Raw genomic sequence first — 24311 nt, forward strand, 5'->3', positions numbered from 1 at the left:
TATTTTTTTCAACAAATAACAATATACCGAAAGGAAGGCAAAAATCAACTACTGTTCCTGAACAATTCTCTTTTCTCCGTATCGTCTCTCTACATCCATATTTGTTAGCACCTGCAATTTAGATTAAGATCTTTCCCAACTTTTCGCCTCTATAAGTTTGTTTCTCTTAATGTATATTGATTAAAAAATAGCTTTATACTTACTTTTTGTAAATTTATCAAAGCAAACTGTTGTAACCTATATCCTTTAAATATAATCATAAAATTGTAGCAATGGTAGATATAGTCAAGTTCATCGGACTATGTATATTGCATATATATTGCCTATTAAGGCTACGTGCACTGTTATTGAAAATGAAGTGACTATATAACTATAAAGAAAATCACATTTTTCGAATACTAAATAATAAATGTGATTTCTCAAAAGAAGGGAGGCCTTGGATCCTCTCTTACGTGACCCCTGCTGTTATTACCAAAAATGTATGACAGACATACAGAGTGGGGACCCAAAGCTTGCAGTAGTATTTAATTACTATTGCATATCCTTTATTTCTAATTACGAGGTTTTTATGAGGAAACAACCTACAGGTGTTTGTGTAAAAATGCCCCAGCAACAACAAAATAGGCTACGCGTTTGCTATCTTCTACGTCCCAGCATTACTGGCGAGAAGGTTGCATAGATCATTACAGCCAATACATTCAAGAAAACAAAGCTTATTCTGCAAAAATATGGCTGACTTCTGGCCATGTGTTCCTCTTCCAGCCCTGCACTCAACTCCCTGGAATTTAAAGTTTAGGGCATCTGGGAGAAGAATGTATACAGCACATCTAATCCAAATTTGGATTCGCTTCTAGCTGCCACCATGACAGCAGAGTACACCATGGATACGACCTTCATCGCAAAAAGCTGCCAATCAGTTCAACAGCGAGTTGTTGAGACTGTTATTATCTGTAAAAGAGGACATATTGAATTAAAAATATAACTAAATAAAGTATTTAAGTAAATTATCAACAATTAGTTTTGTATATTTTTTTATTAATTACCTATCTTATTTTTCGTAATTGATTCATACTACTGTAAGTTTTAGATTCTCATTCTGTATATATACATTTATAAGTTGTAAATCAGTGCCAGAAGGGAAAAGGGATGTATTGTATTTTTATACAGTTTTGTTGAGGTGATTATCTGGGGTAGGGCCCAAAAAAGTTTGAGAACCACTGTTCAATGAAGCTAGTTCTCCTCAAATAGTCAACCTTCATTATTTCATTTTGTATTTTGTGTAATAATTATAACAAGTGGAGCATTCTTATATAAGATATATTCAGTATCACTAAAATGATTTCATAATAGTGTACAAGTGAACGAGATATAAATATATAAAATGTGTTTTCATGTTTATTGTTCCATATTCACAGTAGCAAAATAGTGTGGACAGGTGTTGTTCAACTTCTCTTATATATATTAAATCAGGAACACTAAATTTAATCCGTAAGTAATAGTTGCTTGTGTCCTTTATTATCCAGTTTAGGGTCTTTTACATTTTTTACATACAACGAATGTAAGTAAATTTATTTGTTGCTATACAAAAACTTTAGTTTTTAATTAAATTGTTATTTGTTATCATTTAATTGAAAAAAGCAACAACATTATATTAAAATTTACGTGCTTTTTTTCTGATTTTAAAAATTAAATTTAAATAACAAACCATGTGCAAGAAGCATAAGATTTCATACATTCTTATTCTTAAGCTATTTTTGTATGGTGCAGAGTTGATTGGATATATATAGCCTATTTTAAATATTACTATGAATTTAATCTAGAGCAAATATGAATTTTTCTTTTTTTCTAAGTGTTAGACTATGTGTCCCTTAATTTCACATTATCAGTCTGTGTAACATCGAAAAAAAGGAAAAAGAAACAAAATAATACAATAGTTGAATTTTACTCACACGGGTTACCAAATGAATATATAAATAAATCAATCAAACACATTTTTGGTTACTTTAAGGGTATAACTTATTATGCCTACACGAAACAGGATGACAAAGATGTTTGAAAAGTCTACAAGTTAGGGTGTGATAAAAAGAGAGATCATATGTTTGTTGCTGACCTAAAACAATCCTTTATGTCAAATCCTAGAGTTATATCCGTATCCTTCCCAAAAAAATGCTTTCAGATATTTCAGACTGTCTTTAAATCCATTAATTTGGACATGAAGATCTACTCTGACAAAAATTCATCAGGGATCATCATTGTTGAGCAATGAAACTCAGTTAGGGAAGAATAATTTCTTACATTATAAAATAAACTGGATCGCAGACATATGTACAGAAGACTCTTTGGAATACTTAAGTGGAAGTCGAAACAAAGTTGTTAGCATTCATAATGACCCTGGGTCTCATTACGAACATTAGCAGTGATCCCTAGCTCCCATTTTTTACTACAGATTTGGTAAATGTATCCATGCCTTTTAGAGGTTAAAAGGCATAGGTTAAAGGCAGTTTTAGGTAGCTGCAAATTGAGCAAATGTACTAGTCTAGGTATATATTTATTGTTTTTTTTTAAATACTTAGCTAATTAACCTTTGGATAAGCTTGTTTTGAAATATAGACCATCTCAAGGAATTTCTAAACACCTGGAGTAAAAACGGAATGTTTCTTTTTTACAAATGAGTCATTTTTTCTTTTGTTATATACTAGTATCATAGTAAAATATAACCGGATTATATTATGTTTAACATATTTACAATGTCAAACTACTAATTTGAGCAAATATTAATTATTTTTACATTTTTTTAAAACATAAATATTATTCTCAACAACTACTTGACCAAAAATTATAATTTAAATTTTTAACAAAAAACTCAATACTTACTATGTACAAATATCGTTTAGTATTTTTTTTTTTTTCCAATCATCACCAACGAAAAATGCATGTATGTAGATAAAAATATGCACCAAGAGCTGTAAGAGTATAAAGTACATATAAGAAGAAGGATCTAAGATTACTAGTGTTGGGTCCTAGGACCGTTTCCTAGTCAGTGTCCCCCTCCCCCTCCCCCTTCAGTTTTTTTTTTTCATCGCTCCGATTTTTTTAGCGTTTAACGGTCCTAAGAACGGATACGTCAGTCCTCTAGTCCTTGCTATCTTTTTATTTTCTTCATTCTTGTCTAGGATTGAATAACATAAAAACAAAAAAACACCAATGAATCATAGCTAGACCTATATTAATTATTTCTAGTCAAAACTTCCTACTTCAAACTTCGTGTATCGTGTCTTTTTGAAAGAGGTTATGTTAAACAACTAAAATAACTTAGTAACTACGTCATTTCCACTGTTATAGTTTCCATTAAATAGATATAAGGAACGGTCCAAGAACGGACAAATTTTATTTTGACCAGACTAATAGGACTGCAGTCTTTTTAGTTTTGTTAGACTGATCCAACACTAATTATGGCTAAAGGGAGAGGGGGAATGCCGTTGATAGACTTCCATGATCCAATCAAAACTAATAATATTTTCAAGGAAAATAAAAAAAACCGTCGCTGATACATAACTATGTATTTATGAAAATGGGTTTATTGGTCCCATAATTTCAGCGTCTGGTCCCTTGGAACTGGTTTTGTCAAGATACTAATCTTTTTGTAGCGGTTCCACTAGCAGTATAGATGGTTAATGATACCTCTGACTTTTCGATACTTTTTCGAAATTAAACATGAAAAAGAAATTTCATTGAGGGCAATTTACAGCCACTCTAAGTGATAATAATTGATTGAGCTAATCGACCCTCTACGTGTGTTTATGTATATATACAAAAATCCTTTTTTTTTTATTGACACATAACTTTTTGCAATAAAACATCCCATTTTTTCTCACTTCATTTAAAAAAATTAAATTATTTTTCCCCTCATAATACATTACAATGAACTAATTCTTTGAATTTTTGAGGAATTTAAATTCAAAATATTTTTTATCATTAATCATTTTTTATGAGTACAACTTAATGTAGGTAGATTATATGTCATATTTTGTAAAATCAAAATATTTATTGATCTTGTCTCAATCATACATATATGTAAATATATAATCCTCTATATAATTATTTATCACAAATATAACCGGAAGAATGTATAAATTGATTCCAATGGTGGACTACGTCACTTTTATTCAAAGTTGTCAACATCGTTGAATATTCAAAAACATTGTATAATGATAATTAAAGCATATAATGTAAAAAGGTTTTTTTTATTGAATTATATACACGACAAGCTTTTTATCTCACACACGAACCCTCAAGATAAAGATAAAAACTATTGATAGTCCTTATGTAGAGGTTTAACATGCTAAAATATCTTCTGTCTAGTAAACATGTACTATTTTTACCTTTATATGCTCATAAATTCCTAAATATGTATTGTCAATTACAATGGCTTTATTATAAAAAAAGTTCAGGAGCAATATCGCTATGCTTTTGAAGCAGAAGTTTATCGAGGTTTGGTACTGGATTTTTTAATATTCCGAGATATTTATTTATATTATGTAAAAAAGGGGAAAAATATGGCGTACGATAAGTTTGTATAAAATATATTTATATAAGGTCATTTCATATGAATTTATGAGGAAACGGGGTATATACTTTATGAATTGTCATTTTGTACCCTGAAGATTGAGGGTGTTTTTAGGTACAAACGATAATTAAGTAACTACTAAGAGCCCCCCCCGCCCCCATAACATTATGTGTACAAAATGACATTCATAAAGTTTCCTCATAAATTTATAATAAATGTGCTTATACGAATATGTTTTGAACAAAGTTATACGAATATGTTTTGAACGAAGTTATACGAATATGTCTTGAACGAAATTACCTACCAAAGATAATATCTTAATATTATAGATGGTATTAGATTAGTATAAAAAACTAAGAAGACTGCAGTTTGATCTTAATATACTTTTTCCGTACCAGGTACAGTACACTATTTTAGATATAGAGTAGCTATGATAAGTTATTATATTATTTCTATGAAGAAATAGCCAAAATTTCTTCATAGAAATAATAAAATGACCAATATTTATATTATATAAATGACGAGGGATCCATAAGAAATTGTATTCCTGTTCTTTTGGAAACGGAGCATAAGGAAAACTCAAGGTTATATTTCTATTATCGTTGGTATAACTTATTGCTTAGTGTATTTATGGGAAAAAATAAATTATGAAATACCCATGCCGTATAAAGGGGGAATCAACAGCTGGCAACAAAATACTCAGGGAATTTCTCTGTTACTTAGGTACCCCCGTGAAGATGGCTTAAGTTTAGAGTTGGAGACGTGTGACTAAAACTATATACGTTCTAGTTATCAACATTGCAAATTTTCTTATTTATTAATGCAGTTTGAGACGTAGAAATTGAAACTTGGAGAATTTGCTTATATGAGTTGTAACTTGTATATATGTCGTAAATTGTTTAGAACATATATATGCTTACGATAAAAATTTAGTATTATATCAAACTTATATTGTATTTTTCCTCAGTAATATTGAAAACAAACCAATATTGCACTAGGTTTGACATCTCAAAATAAAATAATCTTTTGTAAACCTCAATTATTTACACTTTAAATGGAATCTTTTGGTGTAAGAACAGTTCAAAAACGGAGGTGCTATTATTTTTCATACCCATAACAGGTTTTTTTTTTTTTACTTTTATCTTTTTCGTTAAGTTTTATTTTTGCATTTTTTTAAATTTTTCATTTTCATAATTTTTTTCTAAGATTAAACTAATTATATTGTAAATAAAGGATTTTATCTTGTATAAAAGGTGGCTTATATCTGCCAAAAGAATTAAAAAACAATTAAAGTTCAGCAAAAAAAAAAAAAAAAAAAAAAAAAAAAAAAAAATATTACGAAAACCATATTGATTTGAAAAAAAAAAACTCATTACAGATTCATAATCAGTAATTCGTAATGAAATGGAACATAAAATTACTTATATTAGTTGTTCATATGATAATCGAGAGTGGTGCCTTCTTGAGGTAAAAAAATACTAAAAATATAAATATATAATATTATAAAGTAGGTGTAAGTTAATCTCGGCTGTGAGAATTTCTCTCAGCATTTGGTATTGCTTTAAACAAAAGCTACAGACTGTGACACAAATTTCCAGATAATCTATATTTTTTAATTTTCTCATCTTCTATTGGTACTTAAAAGATTTTTGAAAATGTAAATATTTGTTGACCACTAATTTTGGGCCTTGTTCCCGTTTTTTTTTTTGAAAGAAGGTTGCAAGATACGATTATATTATTTAAAAAAAACTTGTGATATTCACAGGGGGTGAAACATTGTTATTTATTTAATTATGTCCAAAACTTTAAAAATATTTCTAATATTTTGTATACACCTGAAAAAATTACGGAACTTTATACATTTCATTTGTTAGACAACCTTTCACTTGTTCTCTCTTGTTTAAGGACAGTGTGTGGCGTTAGCATAAAAGCATGCTGTGTTTTTTTTTTGGATGAAACAGAGAAAAACGCATTATAAGTTTCTACTGTAATGAAAAACTGAAGAGGATTTTTTTAAAGAGTCAAATACATTATCAAACCACTGAAAAACTCTCTAACAAGTGATTAATATGATTGATATTTGTTTAAATTCTAAATGAACATATTATGTACAAGTTCAGTCAATTTGATCGTGTGGTATTTGAACTTTAAATTGAATTTTGATATCATCAATATAATCAATTTCAGTTGGTGAGGAATGTTCTTAAAAGCTAATCCCTTTCTTATTTTCGATATTCTCGCAACGTGAATACTTATGCACTCTTCTTTAATAATAATTTTCACGTCATAACGTTTCAGTATCTTTTATGATCAGTGTTACCAAATAACCGATCTTTATCAGGTTCAGTTAACCATAAAATCCGCGGCTCCTAAGGACTTCATATATATTTTAAATTAATATAAATTATAGTACTCATATCAATGGATACGTTTATAATACTGTCGCAATATTGAGAAAAAGTATCCCAAGTATTATGTTATCGCCGCGCAGTTGTATAATTTTTTTTTACTTATTTAACCTTTTTTTATTTTTTTCCAGATTTTTAAGCATGACTTTCTTCTTGGAAATGTCTTTGGTGATCATTACACTGACTGTTGTTGTTCTAGTGGCTGCAGGGATCTATCATTTTATAAAGAAGCATAAATTACTTGCAAATTATAATAATGTTATCTAGTGTTAAATATAATATCTAGCACTTGGTTATGTAAAAGTATTGTAAAGATATAATAAATTAGATTAATATCATGTGAAAAAATATTACAAATATTTAATTGATGAGAACTGTTTACCTGGTTTTATTGTCCATTAATTTTATTTTTTTAGCGATCTTTCTTATTTATTCTCTTACAAATTCTCCTATTACGCAGAGAAAATTGATATAAAAAAGAAGTATATATATATAGGTATGCATATGGATTACATACGAAAAGGACCGACTATTTCTTCCTCATGAGTAAACTATTGGATTGTAATTTTTTTTTTAAATAGTGTAAGGGTGTTCATTGATCAATGGGAAGTTCATCAAAAGAGTAGTAAATTGTAAGCAATTTAAGGTATGTTCTCCCCCCAAAAAAAAAAAAATAATAATAACTTGGTAACCCTGACAATTTGCACAGTGACTCTTTATGAGATTAGCTAGCTACAAGGATCTACGAAAATTAGGAAATAAATATAGGCCCTACCCTGTATCAAGCAAACACATAAGCTGGAATTACACGTTTATAGATCTTCAATTATACTCCAAGCACAACACAGACTTAAAGTTATAGCTAGAGTTGGCATTTTTGTTAGGAAAATACTTAGTTCAGAAATCCGAAAAGGAAAAAAACGTGTGCTCTTTCTTCATTTTTTTTTCATTATTTAAAAGCTTGTCGTGGTGTTAACATCTCCCACACAAAAAAAGAATTTTTGCTTTTCTTTGGTCCAAATTGTTTTCAAAATGCATATTAAGATAGATATATATCACTTAAATTATAATTATAATACTTTTCCTGCACTAATGTTATTTTGAATGTAGAAGGGCCCCATCTTTGTAGCACTAATTTATTTTCTACCACCAAAATAATATGACAGGCATCTGATATTGATACGGGTGTTCATTTTAGTAGTAAAACTTGCACCCTAACAAATGCTTAGAACTTCTAACACTATTTAGTAAAATGTGTCACACAAGTTGCCTACAGTTGTACGTGGTGGACCACAAATAAGTTATGTTAGTGTATATTCAGGTCGGTCTCTCATAAGGGTAGTACCTGGAGATCCTAATATTTTATCCGTTGGTGCACACTGTAATAAGTTTGAGAACCACTGGATTAGTGTTTTCCTATTAGCAACTGAACCTCATTAGAGATATGTATATCGGTATCAAAAATTTAACGTTCTATCTGCCTCTATGCTTTTTCTTAAGATTGTATCAGGGTCTGCCTCAACGTCATCATAGATACCAACCGATGACATCATCACGAATCCATCTATTTTTTGGAAGTATTTATATATACCTAACATTGATTATAATAATAATTAAATTCTTAATTATGCCAATAGGATTATGGTAAATAGGATTATAATTGGGAAAATGAAGTGGGCTTTATAGTAAACCTCTATATTATAATAAAAATTGAGGCATTTGTTTTATATCTGAATTTTTGCCAAACCGGAGACAGATACAGACTTTACTCGTTAGACATAAAAATAAAAGTTGTCCAGAATTAGGAGTTACTTACCGAAGGCTAGGTTTAATTATGCTCAGATCAGATTCTTGGTCTATGGAGGAAAAGTTTGTGGCAAATCTTTTATTTTAGTTTACTTTTACATTATATACCTAAATTAGCGAAACTATAAGTCTGTTCTTGTTAATTTCGGTTCTCGTGCCAAACAAAGGAAGAGTATCAAGTACTATTCATGATCCATTGCATACCTATAATACTATATTCCCTGTGAAGAGTGATTAACTCAGTATCTCAGTTCCTGTTGAACCACACACTAAGAATGCTAGTGCAAATTAACCCTTCTGTACAAAAGTATGTTCCAGTTTGGCATTATTTTGAAAAATTACATCAAATGGCCAATTTATTCCAATAGACAATGTAAACATATCAGGCAATCCTCACACTCCAGAGTACCTTATAGAACTTGCACAATCTTCTATCAAGAAATGTGGAGATAATTTTGGTGGTAGTACTGGTGGTATCGTAACAGACATTGCAGCAAACGTTACCAAAATGCGGAAACTACTAGAAGAATCCACACAACATAATATCATCTCCTATGGTTGTGCAGCAGACCTTCTAAATCTACTGGCTCATGACCTATAAATTGATAATGTAAAAAAAGCGTTTGTTTTTTGTAGTCAAATATTTCAGGAATAATCATCATGCAGGTGCAAAATATTGACAAGAAGGCGGTCAGCATCTGATAATGCCCAAAGATACTAATTATAACACTATATCAGACTGCCTAAAGATTTATGTGAACAACAGGCCAATTCTAATGAAGATCTGTGAAGTTAATTGATCCAGCTGTAAGGAGTAAGGTATCCAATATTGAACTCAAACACTCTGTTGTGGAGCTATTGTCTCGATTACAGTCAATAGCTATGGCTCTAGATCAGGTACAAAGGTACTATTGCTCATACAGTTAATATTTGGAAAGAGTTATGTTTACACCTCAAAAACAACCAGCAAGTAGAAAAATACGTGAGAGAAAGGTATAAACAGTTCATTACCAAGGCTCATCTTCTTGCCAACATGCTTGATCCTATACTGTAGGGAAAGGAACTTAATGAAGAAGAGATGAATATGGAAATGGAGTATACCAATAAGAAATATCCAGCACTTGTTCCTATCATCATGAAGCTTAAGGCAAGATGAACTCCTTTTCAGTCATGTAAGTTTACAGAACATGAGACCTAGCCTATGTCAACCACTGAATAGTAGGAATCTCGTACAGGTTAATGGGCAGTCACGGCAGTGATTTTCTCTCTGCAGTTTATTAACTTATGACTGCTGTAGCTATGTCATCTGGAGTAGAATGAGTTTTCTCATCATTGAAACCAATTAATTTCAGATAGAGTAATGTTTTTTTTTTTTTTTTTTTTTTTTTTTTGTAATCCATGTCTGCACGAATAAACTCATGATGAGGATATTTCATAAAAATATGTTAGATTCAGTTAGAATGATAATAAATTTAACTTAAAAGGAAAATATATTTATTTTACAATGAAGGAATAATAATTTCGGTTTTGTAAGAAAACTCAGAAAAAAAGTTAAAAAGAACAAAATATTTCTAAATTTACAATAAAGTACAAATTATTTAAGTTCTATAAGTAAGTAAAAAAGTATTTTAATTTAAATCAATGATTAAAATCAACCTGATTTAAATCAAACAACACCTAATTTAATGTACTCTCTTCTAAAGCAATCTAGAATTAATTTTTAATGCATGTGACGAAAATTTTATCTTATTTATGCTTAATTTGTAAAGAATATATTTTATTATATACATATTCAATTTTCCAATGAATCATATCTTCATAAGTAAGCTTGTATTCAATTTCCAATGATTTTTTGAATATTTTTTTGAATCTAACATAGTTAACATAATTGTGCTATGATTTGACATCCCATTGAATATCGTTTCATAATTTGAAATAATCAGAAATAAATCTTCAGATACAAAGAAATAGTCAAGTCTCGAACTCTTAATAAAATACTCCCCGATTCTGATAAAGAAGGAATGGTAGGAAGTTTTATTAAACTTTATGGCTGTATCCTCACTTTTTTTTACGTAATATATTTTTTAATTATGTTGTTTGCATACTTATTATTAGTATTTTTACAGTTTAATGTATCCCTTTCGTGATATACAACCAAATTAAAATCTCCCATTAATATAACATCTTCATTATTTTGAAGACTCGCTGACAAAAACGAAGAATCAATGAGCCTCTAAATAACGGATCATCCTTATTAGGCATATAAATATTGAATACAAATGAATGAAGTTGAAGCAAGATTCTTATTTTATATTTTAGCTGCACCCTGTACATAAAATCATTAAATTGACGTTAAGGAATTTTAATTGTTTCTTGAAATCTAAATGTTTAGTAATATGTATAATATATTATAGGAAATACAAAATTGGCAAACAAGAAAAGAAAAATTGTAATGAATCCAATCGAATATTGTGCTGTTATTTATATAGGATTGACTTCCGTTTTTCCGTTCATTGAACCCAATTTTTCAAGATTTAGTCATAATCCTTCCAAAAGTTCTATTTTCATATTAAAATTAATCAATGATTTGAAATTTGCAGTAACAATTATTCAATTTGTGGTGAAGAAAATAAGTATTAAAAAGGGTCATTAAGAATATTTTTATTTCCAAACCTTAATTGAAGGAAATGAACGGATAAGCCAGATGACATACATAAGGGCATATATTTTTTTAGCTGTGTACAAAAATAACCATACGCACATTATCGTAAATTTTTATAATACATATATTGCAAAAACTTAAAATAATCTTTACACAAATTATAATAAAAATATGTTGGTAAATAAATATAATTTTTTTTTTGATAATAGAATGTACAATATAGTTATAATCATAAATTACCTATAGCTGGGAATATTTGTACATTATATAAATAATCAAACTACTTTACCAATTCAGCAAATAATTTTATAGTAGGATTGGTATTTATTAGGTGCATGGTGTCTAACTTAATGATGTCCTTGGTGTTCGAAATTTTTTTCTCTATTTAAATTTAGTGTTTTTAAACTGACATGAAAAATTTCTTTATATTTTATTTTTAAACTGTTGTTAAGTCCTTATAAGTGCTTTGAACATTGATCCAAAATAAACAAATTATTAAAAAAATAGAAATCTAATTTGTGCAGGAGATGAGATTGTTTTTGGCTTTAAATGATATCTAAATCAGGGATAGGTAAATGGGATGACTCACATGACACATTTTTTGTAGTGCTCAAAAAAGTTGTTAGAAGAGTTATAACTATAATTCAGTTTGAAATATAAACGAACAAATATATGGATTTTGTATTATATTTCTCAACCTTTTCTTTGATCGGAAAAATAAATAATACTGAAATTTTATGGGGGTTAGTCAATTCTTTCTATCGAATATGAGATTATTATCCATTTAGTAGTAGGGAATTCTTTAATACAAAAAATAATTTATCTAAGTTCAAGCAATTTAGACTCAAAACAGTAATAAACACAGGAAAAGAAAAAGTAAATCGATAGCTGACCAAAAAAAGATAAAAAGAGTGGTTAATTATTAGGTGATACCATTGGGAAAAATCAATAATTTTTTCTATAGACATTCTATTTTGGTTATATAAAAAATATCCATTAAATATTTTAAGTAATACAACATTAAAATTGTGTTATTTTTATGTGACCTTCTCACAGAAAACTTGACTCCCTCCTAGTCAAAATAATTAATATAATATGTTTTGGCTTCATTTGTGCTTTATCAGAAATGTCAGTTGTCTGCCTAAAAAAAATCTCATTTTTAACTACACGCCAATAAAGAGTAGTACTGAATATATGTACCTAATATTACATAAATGAAGTTAACAGTTGGAAAGAGTAATTAAATGGACTCATCACCCTAACATTTTGACTAGTCAAATTATACAAAATGAAAACTGCTTCAAATAAATCAAAAAATATCTACAATTTTATTTTATAAGGTCTCTTATTATGAAAAATAGTTCCGCCTTCCTACGAAAAGGCTTGCATGTATGTATTGAAGGAACAGCTTTAGCATCTCTAAAGACGGCAAAAAAACTAAATTTATTGTGGCCGAACTAATTTTAATTTTGAAATTGGTGTAATTTTGGAGAGCTATAGTCTTCAAAATGGAATTAAACGGATTTTAATGAAAAGGGATAGGGAAATGGTTGATTGTTGAGTTTATCTCGATTGACCCCGTTGTGCCTTTTTCCCCTAAAAGTGTGTTTCTTTCATGTCTCTTTTGAGTAGGCAACCAAATCGTTTTTGGCCACGTATCTAAGGATCCAACTAGGGTTCCTTTAAACTCTAGAACTGATGGTCTTCAAAGTTATTTTGGCAAAATCATTGATTTTTGATTAATTAGTTATTGCTGTTATCTGTAAATTATATAATAGGGTTTTTGTGTGTGTCCTTTATGGGTGCCCTAGAGACCTAGGAGACCGAAACTTGACATGGGTACCTCCTGTACCTCGTTAGGCTAGAACGGGGGCAGCGATTATCATCATTTGGAGGGGGGGGGCGAGGGGATTAATATATGGAACTTATTATGTACCCAAAACACGAACTCCGCTTTTTGGAGCTCAAACAGACTAGTTAGGAGGTTAAGTTATAATTAAAAAAGTGATCGGCGTCTAGAAAAATATATATACTATTTAGACGTTTTTTAATTTATTCAAAATAAAAAGTTATGGGCAAAAAAAAAAAAGAAATTGGTGAAATTGGTTTTTTTTTCAGGTGCAAAAGAATTGGATTTTCAATGAAATATTGGATTCGTAAATAAATAAAGTTGGTAAAAATGTATCTGGAGAGTTGCTTATATATAAACTTGGAACAGTAACTGTTTCCCTTTTTTCTTTTTTTTTCATCACACTTCAATTTTTAATTTTTAAGAAGAAATGTTACTAAACCAAGTATTTAGGACATGAACATTTAAAACCTAACATGGGTATAAATATAGATCGTTTATTTTTTGACGACATTATTTTCCCTAACTTTTTTGCTTTTGCAATTATGAAAAAAATCTTGGGAGGTTTGCGTTTTTCTTTACAATGAATATAAATGGTATTTACAACTTTTTAACGAAATTAGTGCAAATAATTTTTTTTCAATTTTCTTCGTAAATTTCGATTTTTTAAAAATATATAAATAAAAGATGGACTTATCATCCAGACAAATTTTGTCATGCAATATATTTGTATGTAATTTGAAGCTTATATCACAATTTTTTTTAAATTCACAATAATATATATAATATAAAGACGTTTTAAAAGAATTTGCCTTGAACATTTTTGCCATGCACGTGCCCGCCTTGTGCCATTTTTTCTATCTCCCTTATTTGCCTTGTACTGTTTTGCCTGGCGACGTTTCATCTTGAGACTTTTTAACCTTTGATAATAATAAATTGAATTTTACTACTTTTTAGTTATAGGTTTAGGTTTGTAAGTGGAATTTTTACCGTTGTATTCCTGCTTTGAGAAATTTCTACAAAAAAGTAAACCAACTGGACCATCACAATTATTCAAACTTAATACGTAAATTTCAAGGCATTTAGAAGGAATCGCCGAATACTACTGCTACGGTCCATTGCGAAGAATAATTTGTATTCATATGCAGTCCATTTTTCTATCAAAAGGCTCTGAAAATATATTGAAATCTCTACTTACATCAAAGATTGTACTAGATGTATATAGATTAAGATGGGAACTTTGTCCATGAAAGTCAATGATTCAGATCATTTCTCCTTTGCTGAACAAACTAGGGTTATTTTGAATGTTGATTAATATAAGATATTTATTGGAACTTAAGCAAGCTTGCAATTGGTTGGCAAATCTTCTTAAGAAATGAAGATAATTTTTTCAGCAGGATGCTAGAACTGGAGATATTTCTAATTAGAAAGAATTTATAAAATTGTGTCGGAAAATATCATTTGGTATCTAGATTTTTCTAATTGTCTACTAAGTTGCTTTAAATAGAGAGAATGACATCCGACTAAATTAAAGACGAAATAAGCGATCTATAGTTAGAACAATAATTAAATTTTTTATTATATCACTGAAAACTTTATTAATGATTTACATATTGAGCTTAATGTTTTTGTTTTGTTTTTGCATTAAAGAACTCGAATCAAGTATTTATATTTATAAATGTTTTTAAATCTTTTTTCTTTATTAAATCGTTGTTAGGTCGATATCATTAATATAATAAATGAATTAATGAAATAATAATATTTCTATTCTGTATTTGTTATTTTAGTATATCTATTGCAATTAGTCGACAATATAAAGTGATTAAAACGTTCATAAAAAAAAGATTTTTTGTTAATAATTTTTGACTAATAATTGTGTTTTTTTGTATAGAAGTCTATTTTTGTGGATTCTACTAAATTATATTTTTGAGCATGTTTAAATTATTACCAAGTGTTCTTAGTAGTGGATAAGGTGTTTGATATCGATTTATTTCATCCCAATATTTTTTCAACATGACTTCAATATTAAATCAGGTATATGATGATTTTTTTCATTTGATATAAGTTCTTTTAGATCATGTAGAGTAATTAAGATTGCTGAGACCAATGGCTAAAATATAATTATTTATTTATTGGATAAACAAATATAATATCTATAAAGGTTTTTAAAAAATTTATTCATTTTAGAAAGAAAAAAAATATACAAAAGTAAATCTTAAATGATTTAATTTAGAATTGTTATATGCATTAATATTTGAAAAAAACAAAAAAAACATTTACGACTCTTTCGTACGGGATGCAAAAATTAGTTTTAATAGAAGATAATTATATATTTTAATAAATCAGAGTCAAAGTAATACATAATTATGATAAAAAATATCCTCTATTGCGCCTAAAATTATAATTTTATTTGAAAAACCAAAGGGTCGCCTGATATTTTGGCAGGGATTTATAGAGCTCTAGTTCAAATACGGTTATTGTACTAATATATTTATACATGTTTGTAAAGATAAAAGAAAATAAAAATTCTATATAATACAATTTTTAAACTCGACATGTGCTTCATGAAAATATTAGTAGAAAAAGGTGTTAACATCAAATTTTAGTATAATTTTCTTTGTGTTTTTTTTTCTCCCCTACTTATTCCTAGTTATTTATGGTGTCGATGATAAATTATATATATTCAATGAATCATGAAGTAATATGTACTCCAAGGTTCACGCCACTGCACAGTGCTTTATTTCCCTAAAAAAAGTGGGCCAAACTATAGGATATTTTTTTTTTAGAACTCTAGTTAAAATTTTAGTTTTATATAACTTATTTATCAAAAATATATAAGCTTTAACTGATTTCATATAATTTTTAAAGCATTTATGTACATAATGTACTTAGAAATATTGATTGACTGACTAGAGGAGGGGAAAATGTTCATTATACAGGGTATTGTCCCAAAAGAAAAATTGAGATATTTAGGAAAATGATTGAAATATAATTTATTTGTTGATACAAAACAAATATACAAAACCATACATTTAATTTATCTCATCAGATTCATCGTTTATTGATAAAGCATCTGTCAAAATTTTGTTTATTTCCTTTAGAATTATATTTTTAAGGTTGAGATATTAAAGGGTCACCGCTTGTTAGAAGATGGTGAAAGTGATAAGTAAGGGTGTTAATTCTTGATGGTTGTCTTTTGAGTGATACATTCTTGCATTTCTAATTTCTTAATAAAATGCTTCTCAAGCTTCTTCAGAATAAAGCCCAAACGGACAAACAGATGACTCAATTACATTTAATGTATAAAGACTTTATTGATGGATGGAGTCATAATGTACTTAGAAATATTGATTGACTGACTAGAGGAGGGAAACATGTTCATTATATAGGGTATTGTCCCAAAAGAAAAATTGAGATAGAAAAAATTTAACCATGATGAAAGTTGCGTCTTGGCAATAGAAATGAACATAATATATATATTTTTGAGGAAATACTTTTTATATCAAACAGTGCGCGTGCAAGCCTTTATTGCTTCTTGAACCCTTGGAAAATCCCTGGATATTTTTTTTAATAACATAAGATATTTCTTATATTATAAAACACATACTTTTTAGAAATAATTTTTTTTTCAATGACGCATAACAAAAAAAATAAGTTCATATGAAAACCTTTGCGCGCCAAATGGGAGAGGGGCAACCCCTTCCATTTATTTTTATAATTTATATTTACAAAACAGAATTAATATATTCTATTTCGATTAGCTTTTCCCTTGAAATTTCATTTGGCGCCAATGTTCAATATCCCATCCTAGAAATGATATTTCTGCCTTTTTATAAGTTTGAAGTTCACTGTAAAATTATAAGTAATAACTAATATTATATAAGTAAAGGATATTCTAACTTTGAATCTGAATCTGCAAAGATTTCCTTATCCTATTCAATCATTCAAGCTCAACTACTCTATAGATTCACAAAAAAGGCATAAGATATAAAACCACAAGATTGCAACATAATTTACAGCACGGTCTATGATTGTGATAAATTACTGAAGTATAGAGATTTATATTATATTATATTCATAAGTTCAAGTAAACTTTAATAGACGAGGTCCTCATCTTGATTTTGATCTATAATTAATCCTTGATATAAGCAGATGTTTGAATATATATCTCTATGGCCTTTTTATGAAGAAATGGACTGTATATGAATACCAATGATTCTTCGCAACCTGCAATTCATTCCAAATGTTTTGAAACCTACGTATATAGATTGGAATAATTTTGATTGTCTAGCTTGTTTACCTTCAAATTTCTCAAAGCTGGAATACAACGGTATAAACTCCAGGAACACATCCTTACATATGACTATATTACATATGATCCAAGGCACAAAAGTATCAATGCGAAAATGTCCCAAGTTAAAAACGGGAGAAGTCTTAATTTTCTGGTCCCCTGCTGGAACTTGGGGCACTAAGTACTATGCGTATAAGGTAGCTGAGGCCCTGTTTGTATCTAATATCATTTCCTAGACCCGAATTTTCTAGCAACAGTATTGTTTTAAGTGCATGTTACCAAACTGAGCCTGTATAAAAAAGAACCGAGACCTAACACCCAAACCGAGACTGATAAAGCTGAACCGAACCCGTTCAAATGAAAAAACCGAGTCTGGGACAAATAGGACCCCTGAACCTGTACCGGACTCAACCTTGCTGTTAAGTTATAAGACTCTCCATAATCCTACAGTTACCCTTCCCAGGATGGATCCTTACCCATTTGTTGAGGTAACATGAATAGAATACGTGGATATCATAAATTTTATTGTAAACTATTTTCAAAAAACCAGTTTAGTTGCAACAAAACTATGTAATTAGACTTAACTTTATATATTGTAGATAATATATAGTTTGTTACGTTAGTCAAAAGATGTTTGTATGACATAACCCTTCAGTATATGTATAGGCTGGCATGTGGGTACTTTACGCTGAATTTTTGTTATTATTACTATTTGTTATTTTAAAAAAGTATATAAACGTTTTTTTTATCTATTTGTCCAATATTCAGTATTACCTTCTTATAGTGTTGGATCTGTCTATAACTGTATTCCTATTAGTCCGGTCCAGGTTAATTTTATGAGTCCTAGTATCGCTCCTTAGAGGTCTTTTATAGTAACTAAAAGAGTTGAACTACGTCATTTCAGCTGTTAAAGTTTTACTACAACCTCTTTAAATGAGATTAAAGCTTTAAAAGAGACAAGATAATTTAAGTTTAAAGTAGAAGGTATGATATATTATTTTCTTCCTTAAATTTTCTTCAATCCTATCTAAGAAGGAAGAAAATAAAAAGCTAGCGGTGAGCGATAAGAAAAAATACTGAAAAGGTAGGAGAATGATTAGGAATACTACAGTTCTAGGACCGATTCACCACAATTTTTTCATTATTACACAATCGTCATCATTTTATAAAAATATTTCACGATTTGATTTTTGCAGTAAAGTTATCCTATCAGTTTAGCTTAATCGCATGTACAGTAGGGTGTTTCTTATTTTATTTTGTTAAAATGTCCTGGTCGCTGGCTCAAAATTCGTTTCTTTTTATAAAAAACACAATTGATAAAGTTTGTACAAAATTAAACTTTGTTCAGAGGTACCTTTAATGAGTACCACTCCTCATTTGTCATTGATAAGTTTAAAAGACAGACACAACCAAAACAATGAGTCTTATTTTGCAGGAGGAAAATTGGGAAAATATAACATGCAACACTTCTAGATGTATTAGTTTTCTCATCAACTATTTTGCATTATAATTCTAATTATATATTTTTTTCCCAAAACAATGTCAACATTTATTTGAGTAAATTAAGTCATTTTGAAATTTTTTTAATTTATATTAGAAGCTTTATCGTGAACCGATTTCACGATAATCGATAAAGAAAACATTGGACATTTTCAAAATCCTTCTGCAAAATAAGACTCCTTGTTTTGGTTGTGTCGGTCATTAAATTGCATCATTACTCATATGCACATCTAGAGTACTTTTGTAAACAATTTAAATTCCTTCGGTATAGAGCTATCCTAGTACTACCATTATTAATCATAATAGTTCAAGAATATTTAGTAACAAATAATACTACGCAATACTTTGTAATTTACTTACAAGTTAATAACCAAGGATGCTAAATTCAACAAAGATAGATGGAAGATATATTACTGAAACATTTTTAAGAAAGAAAAATCCTTTATAGGATTTAAGTTTATTCAACCAAAGTAGTTTAAATATCAAAGTGCAAAAACAGATCAGCACTATGTCAAAGTCAATTATATCTTAATTGTGTATTTGTTACCAAATTGACTGGAAATAAATTGCCTCCATCACGAAAGGGTTTGTGATTTGTCTTATATCATCCTTTTTAATTAAAAAAAGAGTATCTGGGAATCATCAAATATTACTATTAAAGGTGTATCAAGTTTTTGGGGGAAAAAAAGCAAAGAAAATACTTCTGCTCCCGAGGTTCTACTCTATAAAAGATTCCAAAAAAAGTGGCAACAGATACAGGGGGGATAGGGGGCTATATCCCTCAAGACCACCTGCTGTGGGCACATCTACTCTCTAACACAAGATACTTTACATAAGAGTAAGTATATAATTGTGTATATAAGATAATAATTAGTCGTCATCATTATTGGATCGTTCTACACAGAACAACAGGAGTAATGCAAAACTCATCTCACTAGTTTTTGAAGCCGTATCTTTAGGTCTTTATACTGTCCGGATATGAACCTGATTGACTTTGGAATCTGGTTCATTTTGAAGGATAGGTCTGCATGCAAGAAATGTCATACAAATTTGAATGCACTAAAAACCTCCCTAATTCGAGAATGGGACAACATTCGCATTAAGATGACCTGTACCTGCTGCAATGCCTTCCATATCAAACTCAAGATATAATTTTGGCAAGATGAGACCAATTTGAATAGTTTTTGTTACTTATTGGTAAGATCGTCAGTAGTATTCATGTATAATTGAAGGCATCTAATAATACTTGAAAGATAAGTGACAACTAAAATTATTTTGGAGTAATTTACACTTCCCGGGAATAAATCTTTTTTCAGATTTCTGTATTTTATGTATTTAGAAACAATACGAATTTATTTGATTGGAATATGATCAACCCAAAAGTTAATTACATACATTTACCAATAAGGAAACAGTATATCAATAAGTTCATATTCAGCCTTCAATATATTATATTTAGTGTAAATGGCTTAAAGGCTAAGCAACACTATGGGGGCAAAATATGACTGTAAAACATATTTTGTATTTTTTTGGATATACCTCTAAATAAATATTACCATTAGTTATCTATATATATATACTTATATTACAATAGTAGTTATAATCATAATACAATGGTGTTTTATAACTTGTTGTCCTTGAATGAGGACATTGCCCACGAAAGTGGTAGAATATCTTTTTTATTGTTATATAATTGATAACCTTTAATTTAATTGAGGAATCTGATTAGGAGTGACTAACGGTGAATCCATCTATTTTTATTTATTTAATTGTTTTTTGATTTGAGAATCACAGACAAATACTTTAACTTAAAAGGTACTCTATAGCTTTATATAAGTGTATTTAGTTCATATCAATCTTTTTTTAATCTATAAATTGTAAATATTGGACACAGGAACTAGAGTGTTATGCCCACCCGAAGGCATCGAGTATAGATGAACATTATTTGATAACAAACTACACAAACTGCATGAATTCACCCTTTTATCTAAATTAAGAAGGTTAATTCTGCAATGTGAAGAAAAAGTTGGATACGGCAAAAAAGAAAATGACAGAGAATGATGCAGTGACGTCATGTGGGGTGTTATTAAAAAAGACACCTTGCATAGAGAAATCGATTTCATATTGACGATAAATTTAGTCAAGCTAACAGATGGGCTTCGTCACTTCGCTTTGGTCCTAACTATTTATATATGTACAGAAAGTTGAATAGTTAGTACTTGTAAAAGCTAAATAGCGGACATAGTTGTTGATGCATACAAAAATTAATTTATAAATTATATTTGTATTAATAATGTGTTAGCTAACTTACACACACATTTATTTTCCTTCTCATCAGTGTCATGAATGTTGATTGGTTGGATTCGAATTAATTTTTGTTAAGTTATGAACAAATATCAACTCATATTGAATAATAATTTCATAGTTTTGAACGATTGGCTAACTACCAATTGATTTTTAGTCCTTTTTGTCTGTTTCTATATTGAAGAAAAGTTGCAATACACAATAAAGATAACCACAGGATATATATCTCTTGGATATTTTTAGTTAAAATGGATGCTCGACAAAGACGTTTTTTAAATAGCAAAAATATTATAAATCATAAAGTGTACATAGATAAGTTTCGTAATATGTGCCATTCTTTATTGTCAGAGCAGTTTTTCCCTCTAACAAATTTTTCGACCTAAGTATCCGATTGTTTCCAAGCCACAACACCAAATCACTTTATAATAAGTCAATGACAATGTTGATCGACTTTTCAGTTGATAAAGGTTTTTTTCTTTTTTTGTGAATTTGGAAGTAAAATTTACTTTTATTTAATCCAAAGTGATATCTATGAAAAATAACTTTGAGAAACTTGAGACATTAAAAATTTTCCCCACATTTCGTCCATCAATAAAGATATAATTTTAGATCGAAAAGACTACTGAATGCATTGTATTTCGATATCAACCCAAGATTGACTAAAAAAAGATAATTCAAATGATTATAATAATAACATGAGTTCTAATGAAGAAAATAATTCGAACTTTATTCATTCCAAGGAGAAAAATGGTATATTTTGAGAATACGCAATTAATTACAACTAACGTCATTGGCAAATAAACAACAAAATATAAATGTTTAGTAAACAAGGGTAGATATTGTATAAAGTGAACTAATGTGGTATTTCATTTAATCTTTTTGAATAAGTATTTCTTCGAGCGATCGGAAAATCCTAAAATCAAAAAAACTATTCAGCAATTTCTGTAACATAAAAAGTCACCATCAAAAAGCTAATAACGCTTAATATACTATTCAACTTAATACACACATAAATCGCCTGAATCTTATTAACTCAGTAACATCTTTGTATACATTTGTTACAAAATATTGGTTTACCTTAGCAATGTATAATTCATGATAAAGTCGTTGACATACAGGGTGTTAAGATCAAATGGGTGCTTTAAAAAAAAATGTTACTGAAGCTACATTTTTGGGGGATTTCCTTGAATTGCACTTATGAAAAAGAGGTCATTTGATGTATCTGCCTCCAGTATCAATTATAGTCGATTTAGGTCTGGAAGGAGAAGAAGGCGTTGACGAGGTAGTTCGTTGGCATGTTGGTTATTGTCTCCTTGATGGACACAATCAGAAGTCCTTGATGGCATTAGATGTTTGATTTGGTCCAGATTCAACAAAGTTCCAGACAAAATAATCCATCCGATTAAGATCTGGGGGGGAGAGGGGAGAGGCATATTTCCTTCTCATTAAAGTCATAGCAGTGATCACTCAGCTACTTCAGAGACCTGTCTGAGGTATGAAAAGGGACATATTTGAGACCTCCCGATTTGAAATATCTATGTTGTTGTAGACAAAAGTCATTTTCACGGCACAACGCCGTTCTTCCTTTGTAAATTCAATCTTCTTTATCTTTCTATAGGTGTCGCCATGATAAGTTAAACTTCAGTATAGTTTGTTGATACACTAACGTTTCGTTCGGCAAAAAAAGAGACGCCATCAGACATCTGCATCATAACAAAAAACGTCGACTCCCTGTATTGTATATGAATTTATATCTAAAAGAACAAAGAAATTGCAACATGGTAGAATATCCCTTTTTTTCCTGTTAGTAGCTAATTACTGATGAGCAGGATTGTTATGAGAATTTTTTGCTCATTTGTACAAAAGTTTGAATTATTATTGCATCTATTCTTTCAAAATATGGGACCTTTAATTACCTTTAAGTTTTAAAAATAAAATATTAATGGGTGCATTGGACATATGGTTATTATATACTCTTGGGTTTAGTGTTTTTATAAGTGTAAAATATAATATGAAACTGAGTAAATAAAAACCTGTGTTTCATTTAATTTATAGAAATGCGCACAACATTATGATTGGTTGGTACAAAGAAGGGAAGTAGAGCAAACAATCACGCTTAAAAAAATGATTATATGGATCCAGTTGGTACTTTAAGGGATAATTAAATAGTTATCAGTTAGTATTTTTAGACTTAACTTTATCAGATGACATTTCTCAAAATTTTTAATAAAATTTTGTTTATTTTCAAGCCTCTACTTGATTTTAATAAAATAAAATGATGAATCATCAGTGCAGTTTATATGTTGAAATTGACAGTCTACCAAAGAATTTAAAATGATTTCGACATTAACTTAAAATGACTTAGCATTTTTAACGAAAATATTGAATGACTTTTTTAAAGGAAATATGATCATTTTATATGAACCTCTATCAAAGAGGGATTTCCTTTAATAAATCATCACATACAATGTAATGAGACTGTATTCTAATAAAATTGTCCTGTATAATACTTATAAAAGAAAGGGTTTCCATAAAGTGTTTTCATGAGACGTTGATATTGGTCATCTTGGGGACCTAAACGACAAAATTTTAGTGCATGTTTAATTTTATTTGATTAGCTACAAGCAGCTATCAGAGGAAGGCAGCAAACACACATCCCACTTATGCATGTATACTGGATTTACTCGAACGTGGATCCTCAATTCTACTTTGAGGAAGACAAAAACTTATACTTCTATTGCCTCGAAGCAAACACTCAGTATTACTCTCAGTCATTCATAATGCCCCAATGATTACTTTATACTTAGATGTTGTGTCTTCGAGAGTTAAAAAATGATGATAGCAGCTTTTTCGTAGGTTTTTTGTATTTAGCGATCTGATCAGTTTTTTTATTTTACTAAACTGTTATGATTCTCTTAAGGTGA

General features: G+C 29.2%; 2 long non-coding RNA genes across 2 annotated transcripts; one reads left to right on the forward strand and one right to left on the reverse strand.

The window, feature by feature from the left end:
- The first annotated feature begins 1344 nt into the window (after nucleotides 1-1344).
- Nucleotides 1345-7343, forward strand: LOC121116983 (uncharacterized). Its single transcript, XR_005864009.2, has 2 exons — nucleotides 1345-1488; nucleotides 7107-7343. It is a non-coding gene; the product is annotated as an uncharacterized lncRNA (long non-coding RNA).
- A 6658-nt stretch (nucleotides 7344-14001) lies between these two features.
- LOC121116295 (uncharacterized) lies at nucleotides 14002-23108 on the reverse strand. The gene is made up of 3 exons (XR_005863808.2): nucleotides 22465-23108; nucleotides 14283-14699; nucleotides 14002-14212 (listed from the first exon to the last, which is right to left on the reverse strand). It is a non-coding gene; the product is annotated as an uncharacterized lncRNA (long non-coding RNA).
- Nucleotides 23109-24311: the final 1203 nt, after the last annotated feature.

This window comes from Lepeophtheirus salmonis, chromosome 4 (assembly GCF_016086655.4).
Source record: "Lepeophtheirus salmonis chromosome 4, UVic_Lsal_1.4, whole genome shotgun sequence".
Classification (NCBI taxonomy): domain Eukaryota; kingdom Metazoa; phylum Arthropoda; class Copepoda; order Siphonostomatoida; family Caligidae; genus Lepeophtheirus; species Lepeophtheirus salmonis.